The sequence below is a fragment of the Carcharodon carcharias genome, chromosome 20 (assembly GCF_017639515.1).
Source record: "Carcharodon carcharias isolate sCarCar2 chromosome 20, sCarCar2.pri, whole genome shotgun sequence".
NCBI lineage: Eukaryota > Metazoa > Chordata > Chondrichthyes > Lamniformes > Lamnidae > Carcharodon > Carcharodon carcharias.
The window spans coordinates 81,305,848-81,328,867 of record NC_054486.1 but is presented as its reverse complement, the minus strand read 5'-3'; positions in this window follow the sequence as shown (position 1 = coordinate 81,328,867).

The window sequence follows — 23,020 nt, the reverse complement described above, 5'->3', positions numbered from 1 at the left end:
CCACTACTTAATAGAGGAAAAAAATTGCAGGGATGAAAGGAAAGAGCAGCAAAGAGCCAGCACAGGTAAAATTGGCCTTCTGCATCATTCCATGGTTTATGAAGTCACAAGGCTTATGGTGTGTCACATGACTTCCACCCAACAGTGGACTGTCGATCTAAAAGATCTAAAAGACAATGTTTGTTAAAAAGTATAGTTTCAGATAATTATTTGGTATCAAGTTTATGGCAAGATTGGTAAAGGCATCTGCAATTAAGTTTATTTCACTGTATCTTAAAACAAATCAAATGTAATTTTCATTGACATGTAAAATCTGGGTAACAAACAAAAAAATGCCAAAGGTCAATATTGCTACTTAAAATTTTAGCTTGTGTGAATTTGCTTCACCTGATGATCAAATAGAATCTGACTAAAATATTCCCAATTAAAAAACACCTACAAAAGTGCTGGTATCACTATAGTCAATCATAGGACACCTTTGCAGGTGGGAGGAATATTCTCCAGGGCAACATTGTTGCTGGGAATGTTTGGGTAGAATTTCCATCTGCTTGACTGGCCCTGCCATAATTCCATTTTCCAGGGTCAGGGGATCATTTGAATATGGAGGATGAATTGCCAGTGATATCCTTGCTCTGTCACCATTTTGCAACACTGTGTGACAGATTAAAGGGGCTAGCTGACAGCTGCAGAAGAGCCGAGGAGGTATCTAGCCATAATGTGATGTTATGCCTAATAAAGGCACGTCATGTCTCTAACTTTTAAGATGCAAACTTTAGTCAATGTGGACACTTTGAAATTGACTTTTCCTTTAAAAAGTGGACAGTGTGCTGCAAAGACCTGAAGGTCAGCTAACCTGACTTGTGTGTTCAAAAACTGTCTCACTGTCTCACATGGACAAAAGGATACACTCCAGGCTAAGAGGTGTCAACTACACCCATCCTGAGTTCATCAGAAGACATCCCTACATTGGTTTTCTTCTGAAGGTGATTGTCCCTCAGGATGAGTGTCTTAAAACAATAAGCCAGGATATGGCTGATCAACCTGAGCCCACCATCATAATTGTGAGAATCAACATGGTAAGGCAACCAAGTTTGTCCCTTTATAATCTTTAAATGCTGACTGCAGAAAGACAGCAGCATTAGCATTGATGCCTTAAGAACTGGAGCCTGCAACATCGTAAGGTCTCCAAGCCTGTTCCTTCTCTGGTCCACCAACACAGCAAACTGACTTCTTAGTAATGAGACTACAAACAACTATTCGTGACCTGCAGAAAGTCCATCCCTTTGAGAGAAGCCTGAAGCAACTTTGACATATAATTTCGGATGTTGAATTCACCTAAACAAGCCGTCAGGAGTGAAGATGTCTTCTTCATCAGGCCTGTAACCTGTGTTTTCCAGACAAAGACAAGACAATCATGTGAATCACAAACTATTCTTTCTGATTATAACCTGTAAAAGTGCACCATTCCCTTCAACTGTACTTTCCTTGAGTGTGCTTCTGCTCATGGGCAGGATTTTTACCTCGTTGGGCGGGCACAGCGGACGATACCGGAAGCATCTGTGAAACTGACCGCCACCCGTGATTGGACCCCGACTGCGATTTCAGGCTGGCTGGCCAATTGACGGCCAGCCATTGTGAAACGCGTGCTGCAGTGCTTACCGCTGCCGGGGTGGGGGTAGGAGGAGGGCAAGCACGGAAGTTTGTGCCTGCGGGCACTGAACGCTCCCTGAAGGTGCAGAGCTGCCTGAGGGAGCTGAAGATTTAAAACGTGACAAATAAAGATTTAAAAGATAAGGTGAACATGTCCCTTCGTGTGACTCTGTCACATGAGCAGGGACATGTTATAAATGAGACTTAAACATTTTTATTTTATTTTTAATTCCTCTTGGAAACCTGATCCCACCTGTGGATGAGGCTTCATAAAAAATCCAAAGGCTGCCTGGCTGATTTGCCTGCTCGCCAACTGTAAGGTTGGACAGGCAGTGAAAAATTGCATTTAATTATTACTTTAATGGTCTTAATAGGTCTGTTAATTATAGGCAGGCGCACTGCCGACTCCCAAGAGCGCCTGCCGACAGAAATAACGCCCGAGTATGCAATGAAGTCGGGATGCTTGCCCAATGTCTTTGCGCTTCATTTTACGCTCGAGCATAACAGGCGCACGCCCAGCGAAACATTCTGGCCCATGTGTGTGAGTCTCATCGCATTAGATTTCGGGGTGAGTGCTTAAACAATTGACTTTATTTATTTAAACCCACAAAAAGATTGCTGCTGATTATTCAAATTGTCCACACATTCAAGGGTTGAAAAACACAGGCATCTTCCTCTCAATAGCTTACTGATTATGGACAGTTGTAAGCAGAACAGGAATTTTAGCAGTTGTCTCTCACCCTGCCCGTAACAGAGAGAAATCTTTATGTGGAGGAGTGGGAAGCAGCTGATGTGCTAAAAAGAGAAAACTTGACTAGCATCAGCATTGAATGCTGACTGGTTCAAGCTGCCACAAAGAAACAGCTGGAGTTTTAATCCCCATCCCCTTGCATCAATTGCATTAGCAAGACTGGGAATGGGTGGTCAATTGCCACTGGGCAGCTTTTCAGAAATCCTGGGTGGCTGCTTAAGAGAGATGTTAGATTACTATTGTACATAAGTAGATGGCCAAGCACCAGTTTTACCACACTTGTTGAAATTGGTAATTGATAAGTGACTAACTTACCAAGCCAGGTTTGGTCCACCCTCAACAAGATGTTAGTTCACTTTTTAAAAAAACAATCGAAAATAGTTGCTGTGGAGCCAGGAGGAATGTGAGTTCTCCTCCAATCCCACAGCAATTGTGAATATCTCGTATGCACATTGCTGATCTACACTACACCTCCACCAGCACCAGGGCATCTTTGGGCCTCTGATGATGAGGCAAGTGACTTGACATTAATCTCTGGAAAATGAGCAAGCTGCCTGTGGAAGCGTGACAGGAATTTGCTCAAGACCAGCACTGATTCTGGGCTCAAAACAGACAGAAATCAATTTCTACCTCTTTATCCCTTACTGGTGATTATGGGGTAAATATATGTCAAACTTGAGACAGTGAGGGAGATGAAAACTGCAAACGTTGATATTCCTGTGCATTGGAAGAAGACACTAACATGGTGGTACACTCCTGCCATATCTTGCTTCTCTGGGATTTGGTGTTGATCAGGAATGTTTTAAGTTTGTAATACTGTGAATGGAGAATCCTTGTGAATCCGTTCAAGGGTCTCAGGTCCTGCAAGTATAGCTTTACAGACCGCCCTTTCAACATTTATTTCAATTAAACTGAGTATTTTATACAATTCACTAATGACTCAAGGTTCACTGTTGCAGTTGTCTCATTGCCCATGAGAGAGCTGTAGAATATGGGACATTATCTATTCACCTTCTAGCGAGTAATATAACACTGTTTCATGTTAAATTACAGTAACCTGAATCACCTCAAATAGCGGAAACATACAAAGATTGTAATAGCCAAGAAGCAGGACAGCCTGTAGGTGTTCTGAACACAAATTGCCATCTGAAATGTTAACCTGTTACCATGCCTTCAAATGGTGATGAACCTACTGACCATGTCAAGTATTTTTTATTCTCATAATGTAAAAACAAGAAGATGACATTGTTGCCCCACATCCCAGGCTGTCAATCTTGACATATAGGGCAGGATTTTCGGGTTGTCAGGCAGGCGTGATCAGCAGGCCCGGGAACAGCCGGGAAATGGGCCGCCACCTGCGATTGGCTCCCGACCACGATTTCACGCTGGCTGGCCAATTAACGGCCAGCCAGCATGAAACGTACACTGAAAGGCCCAGCGCTGCCGAATTGGGGGTGGGAGGAGGGTGAGAATTTAAGTCAGCATGGGCACGGGGGAGTGTGTAATGAAAGCTCCCTGAAGGCAGAGAGCTGCTTCAGGGAGCTGAAGAATTTTAAAGCCAAAAATAATCATCATGAAATTCTGAAAAAATTTCCACAAATAAGAATCACTCACCTAAACATATTGATGATAAAAATTCTGCCCAAACATTTAAATTTTTAAAATTAATATCGGAAACCTCATTCCGCCCTTGGATGAGGTTTCCTCAAAAATCTAAAGGCCACCTGGCTGATTCGCCTGATTGCCAACAGTAACGTTGGACAGTTTTACATCTTGAGTTTATGAGTTCACTAGTCGAGTAAGCTCGAATTGCACAGCTTCATATACATTTGTTAGTTAATACTCGTTATCAATAGCATAGAGAGACTGACATAAGTACAAACTATGATTGTTTATTGCAACAGAAGGCAGAGCACTAAATCTTTGCGTGCTCCCGCAACCACCTCCAGCTCTAGACTTAGTTAACCAGTAGCCCACGCTGTACAGTGATTGGTCAGTGCTATCACATGGTTAGTCCACTTGCATTCCCTTAAAGGTACACAGCACTCCACTTTACCACATCCCTCCCCCTTTACTTAAAAAATATTGTTGACAAACTTAACGTGAAATATTTACATTAATAACTATTTACAAATCAAATCTCTCAGGAGGCTTTATTGGATGAGTTGAACATCACAGTTCAACAACCTCAGCTGGATTTTCCCCGATCTCCTTTTTAGGGGACAGTTGTCCACTGGGTTCCTCAGTGGATGATTTTATCATCTTTCGGGTGAGGTCACATTCACTCCTGCTGCCTTTCCCCTCCAAGCTGAAACAGATAAAGGCAACAAGCACAAAGCAACACAGCAGTGAGCTGCATGAGGTGTGAAGGGAGGAGAAAGAGGAAAAGAAAAAAAATTGTTTTTCTTTTCGAGGATTGCCAATAATTCCTTTTTCTTCCTGTGTGTCCTTTTCTTGGCAACACTGATCTGTATCTTAGCCTTCTCTTTAATTTTGCTATTGGCTGGACTAGACTCAGGCGCGAGCTGAATGTGAGTGAGCCGAATAGTTGGGTTTTCCAACAGCTCTTCTGAGAACTCAGGACCTTCTAGTTTTAAAACTTCAGCTGCTGCTTCAGCTCTTTCAATTCTTTCCTATTCTCATTAATAGTTTCCTGGAGAATCGCATATCATTGCCCCTTCTCAGCTAATTCATTCCTTAACTCAGCCAGAGACAGGTTTAACTCTTCCTTTTCTTCTTCATGTCTTTTCAGTGGCAGAAATTAGGAGATGATTGAATTTTGTGCACCAAAGTTCTTTAATAGGTTTTCCTTTTCTTTTCGAAGGATGCTGACTTTAGCTTGAACTCTGTCCCAATTTAACACTTCTATGGTCTTCTTCCATTGGGTCTTCATGCACTCATTTTTTCAGCAGTAGCACTTCTGGTTTCCAACTGGGAACTTAGTGGGCCCTCAAAGTTTGTCTCTCCCAGACAGTTCCTTCTGAGGAGACTCGGTCCCCTGCCAGACATTACAAATAGGGGTAATTTTGCAGACTGTTCCTCATACTGCACCTTGACTTGACATATCCCTTTAGGTTTCATTCCTTCATCCATGTATGTTTTAAGTTTAGTGTCCAAAACTTCCAATCATAAAGGATGGGTTCCTTTATTCAAGTATCTGACTCTTTGTTCTCCATTGACAGACATCGACAATCCAGTATAAACTTCCATCTTAATGGGTTGTCCATTGACTATAATGACTACTTGGATTGGCTCAGTTCTACCCACTTTCAGGTTATATAATGAATGGATGCCTGATTCTATTTCTTATGGTTCTTCCATGAGACATATTTCACGATTTCTCCCTTTGTCTTTAAAATGCTGTCTCAGTCTATCTCTGCTTTATGTGACCATAGTGGCAGCAAAAAAAAGCATTCGACTTGTTTGAATTGTCAACCACCCATTGGATGCCTGGATGCATTTCTCTCATTCATTTTGTGAGTTTTCACTGTGGTACTGCTGTTTTTTACTGATATGTACAAAGGGGGCATTTCCCGCCTTTCTGTGGGGTCTGATGTTTTCAAGCATTTTGTTGCCGGTCTGTCCTGCTCTATCAGATGGATGGCACCATTTTGTGCATCTCTTATAGCTTCCGAATTTCTAACAGCACTCTCCATGGCTGTGGCTAATTCTAATGCCTTATTGAAGTCTAGATTAACTTCGGCTAGCAAATGCCTTTAAATAGTATCATCTCCAATCCCACATATCAGTCAGTCTCTGAACATATCATTAATGGACGTTCTGAATTCGCAATGTTCAGTTAATGCCTTTAAAATGGCGACATAGTCAGCTATAGTCTCCCGTGGAAGCCTATTCCCTGAATTGAACTTGAAGCGTTGAATAGTAACTGAGGGCATTGGTCTCGGGTGGTTTTGTACAATTTTTATTAACTCGTCGAAAGTTTTTGAGTCGGGGATGTTGGATGACATGAGGCTGCAGTTCAGCTCATATGTTTTGCTCCCACATGTGGACAAAAGAATCACCCTCTTCTTTTCCTCCCCCGTGATGCTGTTAGCAGTAAACAAGAATGCTAGACGTTCGACATACTGAGACCAGTCATCTGAAATGGGGTCGAATAGATCGATGTGTGGCATCATGAACGACTAAAAGGGGACTGTGCTTCCCAGTTAATGATGAATTCAGGCATTTGGCTTACCGCGGCTTTCTTGATCGATGTTGATTTATTCATGTTTTGCCTTCTGCAGAGTTGCCCTCTCTCTGGGGTCTCTTATGATTTTCTGTCCATAGCCATTTTGCTTGTATGTACCTCTTTAAATGTATTGTTGCTTTAAGAGCAGTCACTGTTTTTTGTCAACCCTGTCTCTGCAGCTGTCGGCTTTTCTGTGCTGTGTTTCGCACTCAAGTTTTGGCTGGATCTTCGCGATTGCAATTCTGCAGGGTTTTTTTCTCTGTTTTTAAAAATTTTAAACTGCAGCACTGCTTCTTGCTCTGATTGCCGTCTATTTTATAATGTAAGTACAGATTCTCTTTCTTGTTTTGCCCACCCATCTTGTGGGTTCTCACTCAGGATGCTATTTTTCTTTCCTCATCGCCAGTTTTATGTTTCAAGTCTATGAGTTCACTAGTTGAGTAAACTCAAATTGCATGCCTTCATATACACTTGTTAGTTGAGGCTTGCTATCAGTAATGGAAAGAGATCGACATAAGAACAAACTGTGGTTGTTTATTGCAACAGAAGGCAGAGCACTAAATCCTTGCATGCTCCCACAACCACCTCCAGCTCTAGACTAGCTAACCAGTAATCCACACTGTATAATGATTGGTCAGTACTGTCACATGGTTAGTCCACTTGCATTCTCTTAAAGGTGCATGGTACTCCACCTTACCACAGATGGGCAGCGAAAAATCCAGATCAATTACTACATTAATGGCCTTAATAGGCCTCTTAATTGTCGGTAGGCACACCGCTGACTCTCGCATGCGCCTGCCGATCGAAATATTACATGAGTGCGTGATGACATCAGGACACTCGCCCGACGTCATCGGGTGCTATTTTACGTCCGATCAGGTCGGGCACGCGCCCACCTATGGGGCATAAAATTCTGCCCATAATGATTTAAACATAATCCCATGGGTTACTGTGACTCAGATAATTTAAATGAGTATCTGTCTTAAACCCTTCAATATTGCATTAATTAGTTTCAATATATATTTGAACCATGGAATGAACCGCAAGGATGTAACCTATGTCCTACCTCAAACCTATTAATTAGTGAGAATGCTTTAGATTGCATGCGGAAAATTAAATAGGGCTTCCTGGTAATTTAAACTAATTATCATATTTAAAATGCTAGTTGGCCAAATGCCAATATCATGCTATTGCTTTCTATTCTTTGATATGTGAAGTGGATAATATGGCAGTAACCATTGTGGACTCAATTTACACCTGGCATATATTGAATGATGGGAGCACAGTTAGTTATTTGTTTTGCTGCTTGCTGTTTCATGGAACTCTCCTATTATAGAAACAGCTCAGCTCTATTTGCATGCTACATTGAAGTTTTAGTCCTTTTATCTCAGCATGCTACAGATATCATTGGGCTGAACAGCTAGGAGATGTAATGGAGTCAGACAGTAGGAGGATGTTACATTACTATCGATAGATGGAGTCAGTGCATGTCACTAATGTCATTCAGTGTAGTGTTTAGGAGATGTAAGTGAATCAGATTGTTTGAGGGTACAACATTATCACCAGCTATATCCGTAACCCTAGGATGCTTCAGTGTTCTCATCATTTTTACTGTACATGTTACATCCACACAATTTCTAACTCTGTTACTTATCCTACATAATTCCCATTTGCACTTTGAGAATAGAAATGTAATTGAATCTACAGAGAAGATCAAACAACCACCACAGGATCGCAAGTTTTGTCTTTCTTTTGTTCTTTTGTTGCACACGTCCAGTACGCTACAAATTCTGACATCCTGCTTCATTGCAAGTGCAGGCATGCAATCCAGAATGCCTGAGATATCTGTACTCTCCTTCTGCACAATGTTGGAAACTGACTTTTTATCAGATAATCTTCACAAGGAACTCCTTTCCAATTTATCTATTTTTGGCTAATAACACTCCTTTCTCTCTAATCTGCCCTTTGAGACAGGCTGCACAGTGGAAGAGGTTGTAAAATGGCAGTGGAAGCTGTTGGGATGGAAGGCCGACATGGTCTTGCCACCATGGAATATTACCAAAGGTGGGAATTGTAGTGGCTTGGTGGTCTGTTGATCAGAGGCAGGAAGCCAATTAAAGTAATTAATTGGCTTACTGATGGCCATTTTACACACAGGAATACAATAGATAGGAGCAGGAGTACAGCATACAGCCCAACTGATGGAAATGTGTTTGTACTTGAAAGAGTTACAGCATACAGCCCATCAAGCCTGCTACATGTGATTAAGGCTGATCTTGGGCTTCAAATCCACTTTCATGTCCGCTCCCCATATCCCTTGATTCCCTGAAAGATCAAAAATCTGTCTATCCCAGCCTTAAATATATTCAACAATGCATCATCCAGAACCCTCTGGGGTAGAAAATTCCAAAGTTTAATAACCATTTGAGTGAGGAAATTTCTCATCTCAGCCATAAATGATTAACCCCCTTATCCTGAGACTGTGCTCCTGTGCTCTAGATTCCCTAGCAAGCAGAAACGTCCTCAATGTCTACCCTATCAAGCCCCTTCAGATATTGTATGTTTTAATGAGACCACCTCTCATTCTTCTAAACTCCTGAAAATGTATGCACAATTTACTCAGCCTCTCATAGGAAAACCCTCTCATCCCAGGAACCAGTTTAGTGAACCTTCAATGTCCTGCCTCCAAGGAAACATATCCTTCCTTAAATATAGAGGCTAAAACTGCACACAGTACTCAGGTGTGGTCTCAACAAAGTCCTGTACAATTGTAACAAGACGTCCTTATTCTTGTACTCTACTCCCCTTGCAATAAAGACCATTTGCCTTCCTAATTGCTTACTGCGCCTGCATGCTAACATTCTGGGTTCTTTGTACAAACACGTAAGTCTCTTATTTACAAGTTTTCATGCCTTTTTAAAAAAACCTGCTTTTCTATTCTTATGACCAAAGTCACACCTCATACTTCTCCACATTATACTCCATGGGCAGAATTTTCTCCCTGTCGGCGGGGGTGGGGGGGGGGGGATGTTTAGGAGTGGGTGCATGGAGGCGTGCCTCCAATCGGTGCCACCATTTTACATGGGCGGGCCAATTAAGGCCCGCCCAGTGTGACATCCGTAAGGAAGCACTATGCGCTCCCTGTGCGGGCGGGGGGGTGGGGGGAATTCCCTGAGCCGAGAGTGCGCTCTTTTGCGTATGCGCACAGAAGGGCGCACTCATCTCCCTGAGTCTAAGTGCTGCCTCAGGGAGATCGGCTCCTGTCTGAAAAATTTAAAAAAACAGAAGATATAAATTTCCCTGTCACATGAGTTAGGACGTTAGGACATGTCCATCACTTTCATTGACAATTTTATTAAAAATTTTAAAACCTACATGAAACCTCGTCCTGCCCGTGGATGAGGTTTCATGCTTTTTCTTCAGCCCACCAGGGCTCCTGGCCTGCCCACCAACCTTAAGTTTGGACGGGCAGGTCCATTAATTACTTTAACTACTTTGTCCCAACAACCCCCCCCCCGCCCCCCCCACCACCTCTTAAACCAGCTTATATTTCACCCCTTTCTTATTTTTACTTAGTTCTGTTGAAGGGTCATGAGGACTCGAAACGTCAACTGTGCTCTTCGCCGCCAATGCTGCCAGACCTGTTGAGTTTTTCCAGGTATTTCTGTTTCTGTTTTTGTTTTGTCAATGGCCTCAATTGGCCATTCTCAGGTCGGCGGGCACACAGCTGATTCTGCTGAGCCCCCGCTTACCTGAATATTTAAATGGTGTGGGGTGATGTCGGGAGTTCCGCCCGACGTCATCCGGCATCATTTTATGCGTCGGCGAGTGGGCCCTGCCCCCCGCACGCCAACTGGGAAATCCTGGCCTATGTGCCATCTCACTTAACCTGTTTATATCTCCTTGCAGACTCTGAGTCCTCCTTGTAGCTTTCGCTTCCACCTAGCTTTGTATCATTAGCAAACTTAGATACATTATTCTTTGTCTCTTTGGCTAAGTCATTAATAAAAATTGTAAATAGCTGAGGTCCCAGCGCTGATCCTTGCACATGCTGCTAGTCACAGCCTGCCAACTTGCGAATGTCCTATTTATGCCTATAGTTTGCTTCCTGTTCATTAACCAATCCTTTATCCATGTTAATATATTACCCCAACTCCATGAACCCTTATCTTGCCTATTAACCTTTTTTGTGGCACCTCATCGAATGCCCGGTATACTACATCTACTGGTTCCCCTTTATCCACTTTACGAGTCATATCCTTAAACAACTAAGAAATTTATCAAACAAAATTTCTCTTTTGTAAAACCGTGTTGACTTTGTCTGATCATGCTATGATTTTCTAAGCGAATTGTTAAGGCTTCCTTAATAGTAGATGCCAGCATTTTCCCAACAACTGATATTAGGCTAAGTGCCCTGTAGTTCGCTGTTTTCTTTCCCTCTCCTTTCTTGAGTAGTGGTATAGGCAGAAAACAGAGTGGGAATAAATGGGCCGTTTTCAGGCTGGCAGACTGTGACTAGTGGAATGCTGCAAGGATCAATGCTTGGGCCCCAGCTATTCACAATCTATATCAATGATTTGGATGTAGGGATTAAATGTAATATTTCCACATTTTTGGATGAAACAAAACTTGGTGGAAGTGTGAGTTGTTAGGAAGAGGCAAAGACACTTCAAGGGGACTTGGAGATGCAAAGTGAGTGGGCAAAAATTCGACAGATGGAATACCACGTGGAGAAATTAGAGGTTATCCACTTTGGTAGGCAAAACAGAAATACAGAGTACTTCTTAAATGGTAAAAAGCTGGGAAGTGTTGAACCTCAAAGCAACTTGAATGTCCTTGCTCATGAGTCACTGAAAGCTAACATACAGGTACAGCAAGCAATTAAGGCAAATTATTTGGCCTTTATTACAGGAGAGTCTGGTCATAGGAGTAAAGATATCTTACTGCAAACATAGAGAGCCTTGGTGAGACCTCACCTGAAATATTGTGTGCAGCTTTGGTTTCCTTACCTAAGGAAGGACATACTTGCCATAGACGGAGTGCAACAAATGTTCAACAGACTAATTACTGGGATGGAGGGATTGTCCTTTGAGGAAAGATGAAATAGATTGAATGTTTATTCTCTGGAGTTAAGAACAATGAGAGGTGACCTCAATCAAACATACAGAATTCTTACAGGGCTTGACAGTGAGAATACAGGAATGATGTTTCCCCTGGCTCGGGGGTCTGGAACCAGGGACCACGGCCACAGAATAAGTGGCAGGCCATTTAGGACTGAGCTGGGAAGGAATTTCTTCATTCAGAGGGTGGTGAATCTTGGAATTCTCTGCCCAGAGGGCTGTGGAGGCTTAGTCATTGAGTATGTTCAAGACTGAGATCGATAGCTTTCTATATATTTAAAGTGTAAGGGGATATGGGGATAGTGTAGGAAAATGGGTGTGGAAGTAGAAGATCAGCCATGATCTCATTTAATGGCAGAGTGGGCTCGAAGGACAGAATGGCCTAATCCTGCTCCTATTTCTTATGTTCCTATGTTGTCTATCTGGTTCAGAAATATTGAGATCCAGAAAACACAGCATATTGTAAGAACAAGCTAAACTCCGATAGGAGGCTATTTGCCTTCCAATTGAGTGTTGGAAGTTTTGTGGTCAGTTTGTGGCTTTTTGCAGCATTATCAATGCTATCTGCAACAGTTCACAGCTATTCAAGTTTTGTTTTACAATTCTGCTAACCTTAATTTAGCTCTAAGTTGCAGTACCTTTAGTGGCCACTGCTTTAGCTGGTCATAGGTCACTGCTAAACTGCAATGGTGCTGCTATCGAGCTCTTTCTGATTTTTCCCGGGTTAACTCTACAAGGTCTGCCCACAAATAAATGATTTAGGTGGGAAAATAAACTGCAGGCTTCAGAAATAAAATGAAATGGTAAAAAAAAGCTTTTTATGGGCTTCTTCTGGCTGTTACTGGATTAATTCTTATCCCCAGTCCAGTTCAGTTTGCAGTACTTGAACATCCCTCTGACCTCCTGAAGGGACAGTAAGCAGCAGTGATGGAGTTTCTCCTGTCTGAGTTCTGCTTAAAGTTGACTTTCCAGAGTCAGCTATTTAATTTCTGTTCCTGCTTAAACTTTGCAGTAGGTAGAGTTATACTGTTTAAGCTCTCCCAAATTCAAATAATCTTATCGAGACCTGGTGTCTGCTGGCTGCAAGGTGCAATCCCAGAATGTATGTACATTGTATAGGATTCATACAGAGCTGCAGAATCACTTCCACATGGTGAGTTGTTTATAGTTATTTCTCTTCCATGCCAGTTGTTCTTCTGCTGGATGTGGAAGTGTTGAGGCTTGTATTCTGTTCAGTCAAATGTAAAAAACCATGCTGCTAACATGTTTCATTTTTCTCTTTGATGTAAACATACCAAGCACATGACAAAGCATCGGTGAAACAATAATGTGGACTCTCTATTTGAAGATTGGACTATATACAATTAATATTAACTAGGAGGCTAAGTATATGCCTCTTACTTCTACCATCTGCTGCTGTAGACTGAATACACGTCATGGGACTCATACATCATATCCTGTGTCGATGTTGCAGTGATTGACAGCAGTTTAAGATACACTCCCTTAAAGGTACATATACATCATATCACAATAGTGTGCAACATGAGCCTTCTAGTTACTTCAGGAGTACCCCTGGAATATGCATATTGTCTATTTTTCCAACATTTCACACTTGTCCAGATTAAGTGTCATTTGCATTGCTTTGCACACATATTCTGTTGAAAACATTCCGTAATTTTTGAGCTGCTGCCTCTGGTTCTGTTATGCTATTTAGTTTGGTATCATCTGCAAATTTGACCATTTTGCAGTGAGTTTCTGATTACTGGTGATTTTATGTAAATTAGAAACAGCAGTGATCCCTGTATCACGTAACTCCCTCAGGTAAGCCTCCCTTAATACCACTGCCCTTTCTCTCCCTCGGCCACTCTGAGATACCTCCTTTAACAAATAATCATTGCTTCCCACATTTCACCTGACTTCTTATCCATTCCCAAGATTTACCCTGAATTCTCACAGCTTTGAGTTTAGTAGCCTTTCATGTAGAGTTTTATCCAGAGTCTTCTGGAGGTCATGCGTCTTGCTGCTAAAGAAGCTGGTTAGGCTGGCCAAGCCTTCCAAATCCAGGTTGACTGCCTTCATCTAGGCTATTGTTGTATTGATGATAACCAACTTCACTTCTGGTAATTGATTTAATTAATTTACATGAATTAAGTGTAAGAATAATAGATCCGTGCTTACCTGTGCCCTATTTTGTAAATGGGAACTACATTAGCCTGTTTGAGATCTATTGATACCTTCCCAATGTCCATCGACACCATCATAATATGTCATTATGATGTGGGCAACCCCACTGTCCTCCTCATAGTTTACAATTCTCCCAAGTTTTGTGTCATCCGTAAATTTTGAAATTGTCCCTTGCACACCAAGATCTAGATCATTTATAAATATCAGGAAGAGCAAATGTCCCAATACCGACCCCTGGGGAATCCACTGCAAACCTTCTTCCAGCCCAAAAAAAAAGAGGTAGACAAATTCAATCATTTTTAACAATAGTAATGTTTATTGTGTAAAAAATAAAATCTGACAAGCCTTACTACAAATTGGAAATTTGAATATTGATTTACATAGAACGTAATAGATTAATATTACCTTCTCCTAGAAACGGATTGAGCTGCCAAGTGATAAGCTCTTCTGATGTTTCTCATCTTCTGATGTTTCTGTCTTTTATCCCTCCTTGAAATGTATCTCCCAAATTACTCTTTTATCCTCATTGCTATAGGCATGCTTCCTTAACAAAGTGATTCTTTTCTGGTTTTTATTTATGCCCTTAGACCTACTTGATATTTGAAAACAGAACATACTACATAGCCTTGGTTAATCAGAGATTACGACACGTAATATGATCAGCAGCTACTTCATGATGTAATTGGCCGGAATTTAACCAGGCTGCTAAATGCCAAATTGGAGATGGGCTTGGAGGAGGTGGTTGGAGGAGGGAGGGGGGCGAGGGGGTGTGGTATAAAATCGGAGCAGACCTTGTTTGGCCAGAAGACTGACGTTGTGAGGTTGCTTTTGGATTTTACCAGTAGTGGGAACGGTGGAGGGTGCACCTCTGCTGTCGAGGTGGCGGGACACCAGTTGAGGTATTTGAAAAGGCTAATTAGCTGAAGTTTTACACAGCAATTTGGATTTTATTAGTGTTAAATGGGTACCATGGGGCTTTGGAGCCCGTTTAGTGAAATGAGGTGACTGTGAAATGAGCGACAGCAAGGAAATGGGGGCTAAGTACTGTCTCTCCACAAAGCCATTGGGAGACACAGTGTGCAGTGACAGGAAGGCTGGTGTGGAAAGGGCACTGCCAGACATCATCAGAAAGAGGGTGGAAGATGCCGTGAGTGTTGGACCATGTGGCGAGATGCAACTAGAAGCAGTGTTAGTTGCACCGTGGAGAGTACTTGGGGTAGATTTGGGTGTGTTGGGGGTGGGTGGGGCAGGGAATCGTGCTGGTAGAAGGCCTAGGTGGACTTCCTGTGAATCCTGCCATTGGTCTGATTCACCTAGGCCTTGTGGACCCTGTTGAGGAGGAGGAGCAGCTCAGAGGAAGGTAGGAGCAGACGCTGGGGGGCACATCACCAAGCTCATGACCTGCTCTTCTTTCTTATGATCTTATGATAAGCATATTTGGATATATGGCTTTCTTTCCCATTATCTAAGTTGTTAATAGCTGTGGAAATTGTTGAGGCCCTAGTACAGATTCTTCCATGGTATCACTAGTGAAACTGCATAAACATGAATGTGAATGGCATTGGTGGTTAGATAGATAGGGATCAGAGGAAGCACACAGAAAGAGGTGTGCTTGCAATGTGAGTAGGTGGGGGAAAGGAAATGATGGTGTAGGGTTGAGAATGCAGAGTGAGAGGGTGGGGCGATGTTGGTAAACTGTGCTCACCTTTCCTAACCAGTTAGGTCATTAAAGTGTTTCTTGCACTGAATTCAGGAGTGAGGCATAATGCTCTTGCTGCTGACCTCCAGCCATGCTGCCTTTGTGACTGCAGCAGGTTTCTTCCTCTTCTGGCTGGGGATGAATATCTCTCTGTGACTCCTCATTGTCCCTAGCAGTACATCAATGCTGATAGTGTTAAAGTGGGGTGCACTCTGATCATCCCGAGTTCTCCCTTCTATTCCCAAATCATCCAAATTCTGTTTTTGGATTGATCCTTCAAATAATGAAGTCGAGGTTATGGCATGTGGGTCCTTTCCACACCCAATGCCATGCAATCAACCCCACACTCAGAAATAAAATTAGAATGAGCTGCCTGTTCCAAAATGCTGCATACCGCCATGCTGAAATTCTTCTGGGTTTCCTACTTTATGTTGGAATCCCCCACTGCACTCCTAAAGTGCTTCTGAGTTATTTTCAGGGTTGATGTTTACTCTCTCCCTGCTATACAATGTACACAGTTTGTAAACTAGTGCTTTGTACAAGCTAACTAAAATTCATGAGACCTTCTAAACCTATCTTTTCCATCACTACTGGACATTGTGCAGACGGTTTAAATCCATTCTCCCAGATTTGTCTCCTGTATTGCCTGTAGATGTTCCCTTTTTTTCACTTATACTGCTTGTTTCTTTTCCCCAGCTTCATGACTTTGCATTTCTCTATATTAATTAAACAACACCTCCATTTTTGGCTCAATTCCCAACCTGTACAGAACCTTTTGCAGTTGATCGTCTAATTCCAATTATTTTTAGGCTATTTCCTAATTTGGTATGATTGGCAGACTTGGAGAGCTTTGTTGCTGCCTGTTCATCCAAATCGTTAATATGTATTACAAACAACAGTGACCTGCAGCTCATTGCTAATCACCTCTTACCATATTAATGTGGTTCACTTAACAGCCACCCTCTGACTCAAATAGTTCATAGAATCACAGAATTGTTATGATGTAGCAGGAGGCCATTTGGCCCATCATGTCTGCACCAGCTTCCTAAGCATTTTAACTTAGTGCCAATCTCCTGCCTTTTCCCCGTAACATTGCACGTTGTTTCTATTTAAATAATCATCCAATGCCCTCTTGAATGCCTCAATTGAACCTCCCTCCATCACACTTCCAGGCAGTGCATTCCAAACCTGAACTACTCGCTGTGTGAAAAAGTTTTTTCTCACCTCGCATTTGCTTCTTTTCCAAAACACTTTAAAACTGTGTCTCTGGTTCCTGGTTAATTTACGAGTGGGAACCATCTTCCCCTATCTATTCTGTCCAGACGCCTCATGATTTTGAAAACATCTATCAAGTCTCCTCTCAGCCTTCTCCCCTCCAAGGAAAACAGCCCCAACTTTTCCAATCTTTCCTCATAACTGAAGTGTCTCATCCCTGGAGCTATTCTTGAAAACCTCTTCTGCACTGTCTCCAATGCGTTCACATCCTCCTTATAGTATGGCACCCAGAACTGTACACAATACTGCAGCTGAGGCCTAACCAGTGTCTTATGTAAGTTCATCATAATCTCCCTGCTCTTGTGCTCTATGCCCTTATTAATGAAGCCTAGAATACTGTATGCTTTGGAAACAGCTCGCTCTACCTGTCCTGCCACCATTAATGAGTTATGTACATATACACCCAGGTCTCTCTGATCCTGCATACCCTTTAGAATAGTATCCTTTATTTTATACTGTCTCTTCATGTTCTTTGTACCAAAGTGTATCACCTCACACTTCCTTGCATTGAACTTCATCTGCCACCTATCTGTCCACTCTACCAATGTGTCAATGTCCTCTTGAAGTTCTACACTGTCCTCCTCACAGTCTATAATTCTCCTAAGTTTTGTGTGGTCCGCAAACTTTGAAAATGTCCCCTGCACACCAAGGTCTAGATCATTTATATACATCAGGAAAAGCAAGGGTCCCAATACCGACCCCTGGAGAACTCCACTACAAACCTTCCTCCAGCCCAAAAAATACCCATTAACCATTACTCTCTGTTTCCTATCCCTCAGCCAATTTTGTCTCTATGTTGTTACTGTCCCTTTTATTCCATGACCTATAATGTTTCCTTACAAGTCTGTGTGGCCTTGTAGCAAACACCTTTTGGAGGTCTATGTACACTACATCAACAGCCTTGCCCTCATCAGTCATCTGTTACCTCTTGAAAAAATTCCAAGTTAGTTAGACATGATTTTCCTTTAACAAATCCTTGCTGACTCTTCCAAATCAATCCATATTTTTCCATGTGACTATTAATTCTATCCCGAATAATTGTTTCGAGAAGTTTCCCCACCACTGAAGTTAAACTGACTTCTGTAATCGCAGCGCAGGTCTTTACAACCTTTTTTTGAACAAGGGCATAATGTTTGCGACTTGACAGTTAGATATCCACTTCAAAATCTTCCCTCATATTCCATGCCTTTGTACCTCATTTAATAATTTCCTCTCTGGTATTTTATTAAAAGCTTTGTTAAAGTCTTGGTGAATTAAATCTACAGATCCCCTTAGCAACTAACTCAATTATGTCCTTAATAATTCATCATGTAAAATCTAACCATGTTGATTATTTATCATTCTATGTTTTCCTTTTGCTTCCCTGTTCTCTCGGAATACTTTGTACTATTTTCTCTACTACCGATGCCGAGGTCACAGGTCTATAGTTTCCTTGGTTACCATTCAGACAGTTTTTACAATTATTTTCTGATCTCCAGTCTCCTTTACAAAATTTATATTTTTAGTGATTCCCTTAAGATACCCACAATTTATCACTCCTTTACCACTCTATATTGGAGTTGGTCAGATCTGTTTATTTTGTTCTCTTTCACTGCTCTGCGGTAATTTCTATATCTATCACTTCCTCTTGCTCTTTAAATTCTAACTGTGTATGTGGATGGCATATTCCAATGTACATGTAAGCACAGACACAAAAAGTCATAAACAACATCTGCCATTCCTTGGTCATTTTTAATCAAATTCTCATGGGATTCCTCAGGTGACCCACTGTTTCCTTACCCCTTGTTTTTTTCTAATATGTTTATTGTTACAGTCAGGAGGGGTCGAATGGTTCCCCCTTTCCCCTCTCCTCATTTGACTGCAACTGGTTTTTTTAAAAAAGGTTATACTTGCTAATTCCATGAGTAATTAACTGTTTATGTGCTGTGACCATGAAAGACATGATCAGACAAGTTTTTCTTTAGTTTTTAAAAAGAAAGGAGGATAGTTTTTTGTTTTACTTAACCTAGACTAAATAAAGTAATAAATACTTTCATACACACTCTCGAAAACCTTACACTGACACAAATAATTACAGGCTGAGGAGGATAAACTAAGTAATTTAGGGTTCAGTAAAATTAAAGGGGTATGTAGCTCTTAAAGATTGTTGACTCGGTTTGCTTCAGGCTGAACTCAGTGATCCTGCTATTTTCACTCAGTGGTCCTGCTGCTTTCATTTAGTGGTCCTGCTGCTTTCAATATTGAGGCAGTTTAAAGATGTAGACAGACGATTTATCTGTTCTTCTGGAGGCAGCACTGGGTTGGGTTCTTTTTAAAATCTGTCTGTGGCACCTAGATAATCAAAACCAGCAGATGGGGTTCAAAACATACAAGTTGAATGGAGAGAGAGAGAGAGAGAGAGAGAAGAAACCCTTTCAGGCTCTTGTTCCTTCAGCCCCTCAGTTGCTTGTCCTGTTCTGCAGAGAAAGCAGGCGCTTAAAAACACAAAGGGTTGGATTGTCACACTGCCTTCTCTCTCCAACTGTCCAGTGATGCAAACAAGGTCATGGCTAGTGTATTTCAGTTGTAACTTGATTAGATCATGGCTGAGAATTCCTCTCTCCCATTGTCCAAGGGCAGAATTTTATGTCCCATGGGTGAGCCCGCGCCCGACCCGATCGGGCATAAAATAGTGTGGGATTACATTGGACGAGCATCCCGACATCATTGTGCACTCGTGCGGTATTTCTGTTGGCAGGCATGTGCAAGAGTCAGCAGCACACCTGCTGACAATTAAGAGGCCTATTAAGGCAATTAATTTATTAATTCAGTGCCATTTTTCACTGCCCGTCTGACATTACGGTTGGTGGGCAGGCGAATCAGCCAGGTGGCCTTTGCATTTTTGAGGAAACCTTGTCCATGGGTGGAATAAATTTTATTATATATATGTGCATGTGAGCGAGTCCTATGTGGGGACATTTTTTTCAGAATTTCAAAATCTTTATTTTTGATTTTAAGATTCTTCAGCTTCCTGAGGCAGCTCTCTGCCTTCAGGGAGCTTTCATTGCGCACTCCCCCACGCCTGCGCAGACTTCAGTGCTCGCCCTGTTCTCGCCCCCACCCCGGCAGCGCTGAGTCTTTTAGCGCACCTTTCATGCTGGCTGGCTGTTAATTGGCCCAGCCAGCGTGAAATCGCAACTGGGGGCCAATCGTAGGTGGCAGACCATTTCCTGGCTGCTCCTGGGCCTGCCCATCACTCCTGCACGATGACCCAAAAATCCTGCACCAAGTGATTTTGTCTAATGGTTTGTCTCCATCAGTTGAGTACCTAGGCAATTATCTGGATGCTTTGCTAATGGGATATGAGATGGCCCTCATTCATCTTGCAGACAGGTTGTCTCCATTTCAATGATTTTGGGATGTAAAGGGTACAGTGATGCAAATGTGCAGCAATCTTTGGCTGTTATCTCAAGTCACTGGAATGTGGCTTTGGTCTTTTAAAAATCAATTAGGGGCCTCCAGCCAGTAAATTCAAAAATCATTTGTTGATATAATGTATGGTTTCACAACATTATAGAACACTTTCACATTATTTTTGCAATATTAACTCCACTATTCATTTATGCTCTCCATGCCCTTATCTTTTTTCTTGTGCTCATCCTGATACTTAATTGTACACATAATGTAATTTTTTTATCCCTTACCATTCACAATTATTCCCTTGTTGCTTATATTTGTTTCCTAATCCCAATGCCACACTGTTTACTTGGTGGAATGTATTTGTCCCGCAATTCTCTAATTACGTCTCTGAATATTTACTGACGGGGTTTCTTTCCCCGCTATGTGAAGAGTCAGTGGGGAATGCAACCCCACTGATCACAACAGTCCTACAGCCAGTTAATGCTCTGAGGAGTGTTAATTGGCTGTAGATGGGACTTTTGCCCCTCAATTAGGTGGAAGTCCTGCCTATGAGTGCTGTTCTGTAGTCTCAGCAGAGTCAATGGCCAGGACTGAGACTGTAGGCAGTTCCTAGAGTCTAAGACCCAGAGTCCAGGACCAGGAGGGTACAGAGGCGGGAATGGGATGGGGGAGGTGGTGGTCTAACAGAGGGACGGTGGGGGTCGGGGGTGGGGGGGGGGGCGGAGAGTGGGACGGGGAGGTTAGGGGAGTGGATGGGGTTCTTGATGGAGAGGTCAACAGGGAAGGTGAGCATCCACTGGTGACAGACATTGTGGTGGGGCGGGAAGGAGGGGGTGCACGTGGGGGTTTGCATCTGATGTGGAAGTTATGCTCTTGAGGGAGGTGCGCTCCAGCCTCATTCCCATTTGAGGCCCAAAGCTGGCCATTCCCCCTGCACCTGAACTCCTGCCAGCCTCAAAATAGAGGCTGAGTAGGGAGCAGGATTATTGGTGACTTAAGGACCTCAATTGGGACAAGTGCTTGCCCTAGGCCTCTCCCACCCCACATAAAATGGTGGACAGGTCAGCGATGGGGTGAGAGGGAGGCAGGAAGGCCACCCGGGAAATCTGATGGGCACCCACCCTGCAAACCCACCAATGGTGTACTGTAAAATGTGTGAGTTGATGATGTCCACCAGAGTTTTGTCTTCTTGCTTTGTGGCATCTAAGGGGAATGATATGAAGTCATTGGGTTTGGTTAAAGGCATTTGTGTCATTTTGCGACTGCAGCCCTACAAATTTGAGTGGCTGATGGTGAAGATGCCAACTTTTGTACAATGAGGCATAAAGGTTCAGGGCTATAGTACCTTTAAGGCCATTGTCATGGATATCAATTACCTTGTGGTAGCTGCAGCAAGTGATTCAATCCCATGAAAGCTTCCTTGGAGAAGGCAGGGCCTCCTCACACAGCTCCTCAGTAACTTGCAGGTAAGGCCTTCTGGGCCTATATAATTATGTGGGGTAAGGTCTCCTGAAAACTGCCCTTCTGTCTCTTGTCTCTGCATCACCTATGGACTCTGATCTTCTTCTCATCATCAATGTCACCGCCTTCCTGCTCCAATAGTCATTCAAGCACCAAATCCGTTGCAATCTACCAAATACTTGTGGGATCCCTGGTCAAAATCTTTTCTTCTGACTTACCAAATTGCTTTCAGAGAACTCCCAAAAAGCTCAAAAGGAGCATTCCAACAGTCCAAATGAACAACCATTGATTTACCTGCAATTGACTTTGGAATGGAACTTGCAATCTGTTTAAAATGAGCCTAAAAACTCTGAATAGCATAGTTAAATAGGCCCTTGCTGGATCAAGCACAGGTATTGGATGCTGAGCAGAAGCCCAAATTCAAAAAGCCAAAAAGGCAAATTCTGTGCAGGATATGGGAGTGTGAGATTGCCACCTGAGTTTCAATGCCCTAACTCTCATTTCTGAAGGTCAATCAAGCGTTTGCAAGTTGAAAGTCTCCCCCACGCCTCCCCCACCGCGTATATTCTCACATTATAGCAATATGTAAATCTAGACCCGTCTGCTTTGTGCAGTGCATATTAATCAGTGTACTTCTTATTTACATGCATCATCCATTTAAATGAATAATTTTGCATTCACACACAATACACGCTGAAGAAATGCACTAATTGCTACTGTTCTTCGATACTTCTGCTGATGCTAGTACTATATGCTAATTGCTCAACTTAATAACCATTCATTATCGGATTTTCTGCAGACTGGAATTTGAAAATAAAAGATCTGTCACGGCTTCACTTTCAGCTTATAACTGCTAAGTTATTTGAAATTAAATTCACTGATCCACAGAAACATAGAAACATAGAAGCTAGGAGCAGGACTAGGCCATTTGGCCCTTTGAGCCTGCTTCACCATTCAATCCAATTCTCTATCTCAACGTCATACTCCCATTTTCTCTCCAAACCCCTTGATGCCCCTAATATCCAAAAATCTATCAATTTCTTTCTTGAATATACTCAGTGACCTGGTCTCCACAGCCTTCTGCAGTAAAGAATTCCACAGGTTGACCACCCTCTAAGTGAAGAAATTTTTCCTTATCTCAGTCCTAATGGCCTGCCCCATATCTTGAGGCTGTGGCCCCTGGTTCTAGACTCCCCAACCAGGGGAAACATCCTCCCTGCATCCAGTCTAGCCCTGTTAGAGTTTTATACGTTTCAATCAGATCCTCTCTCATTCTTCTACACTCTAGTGAA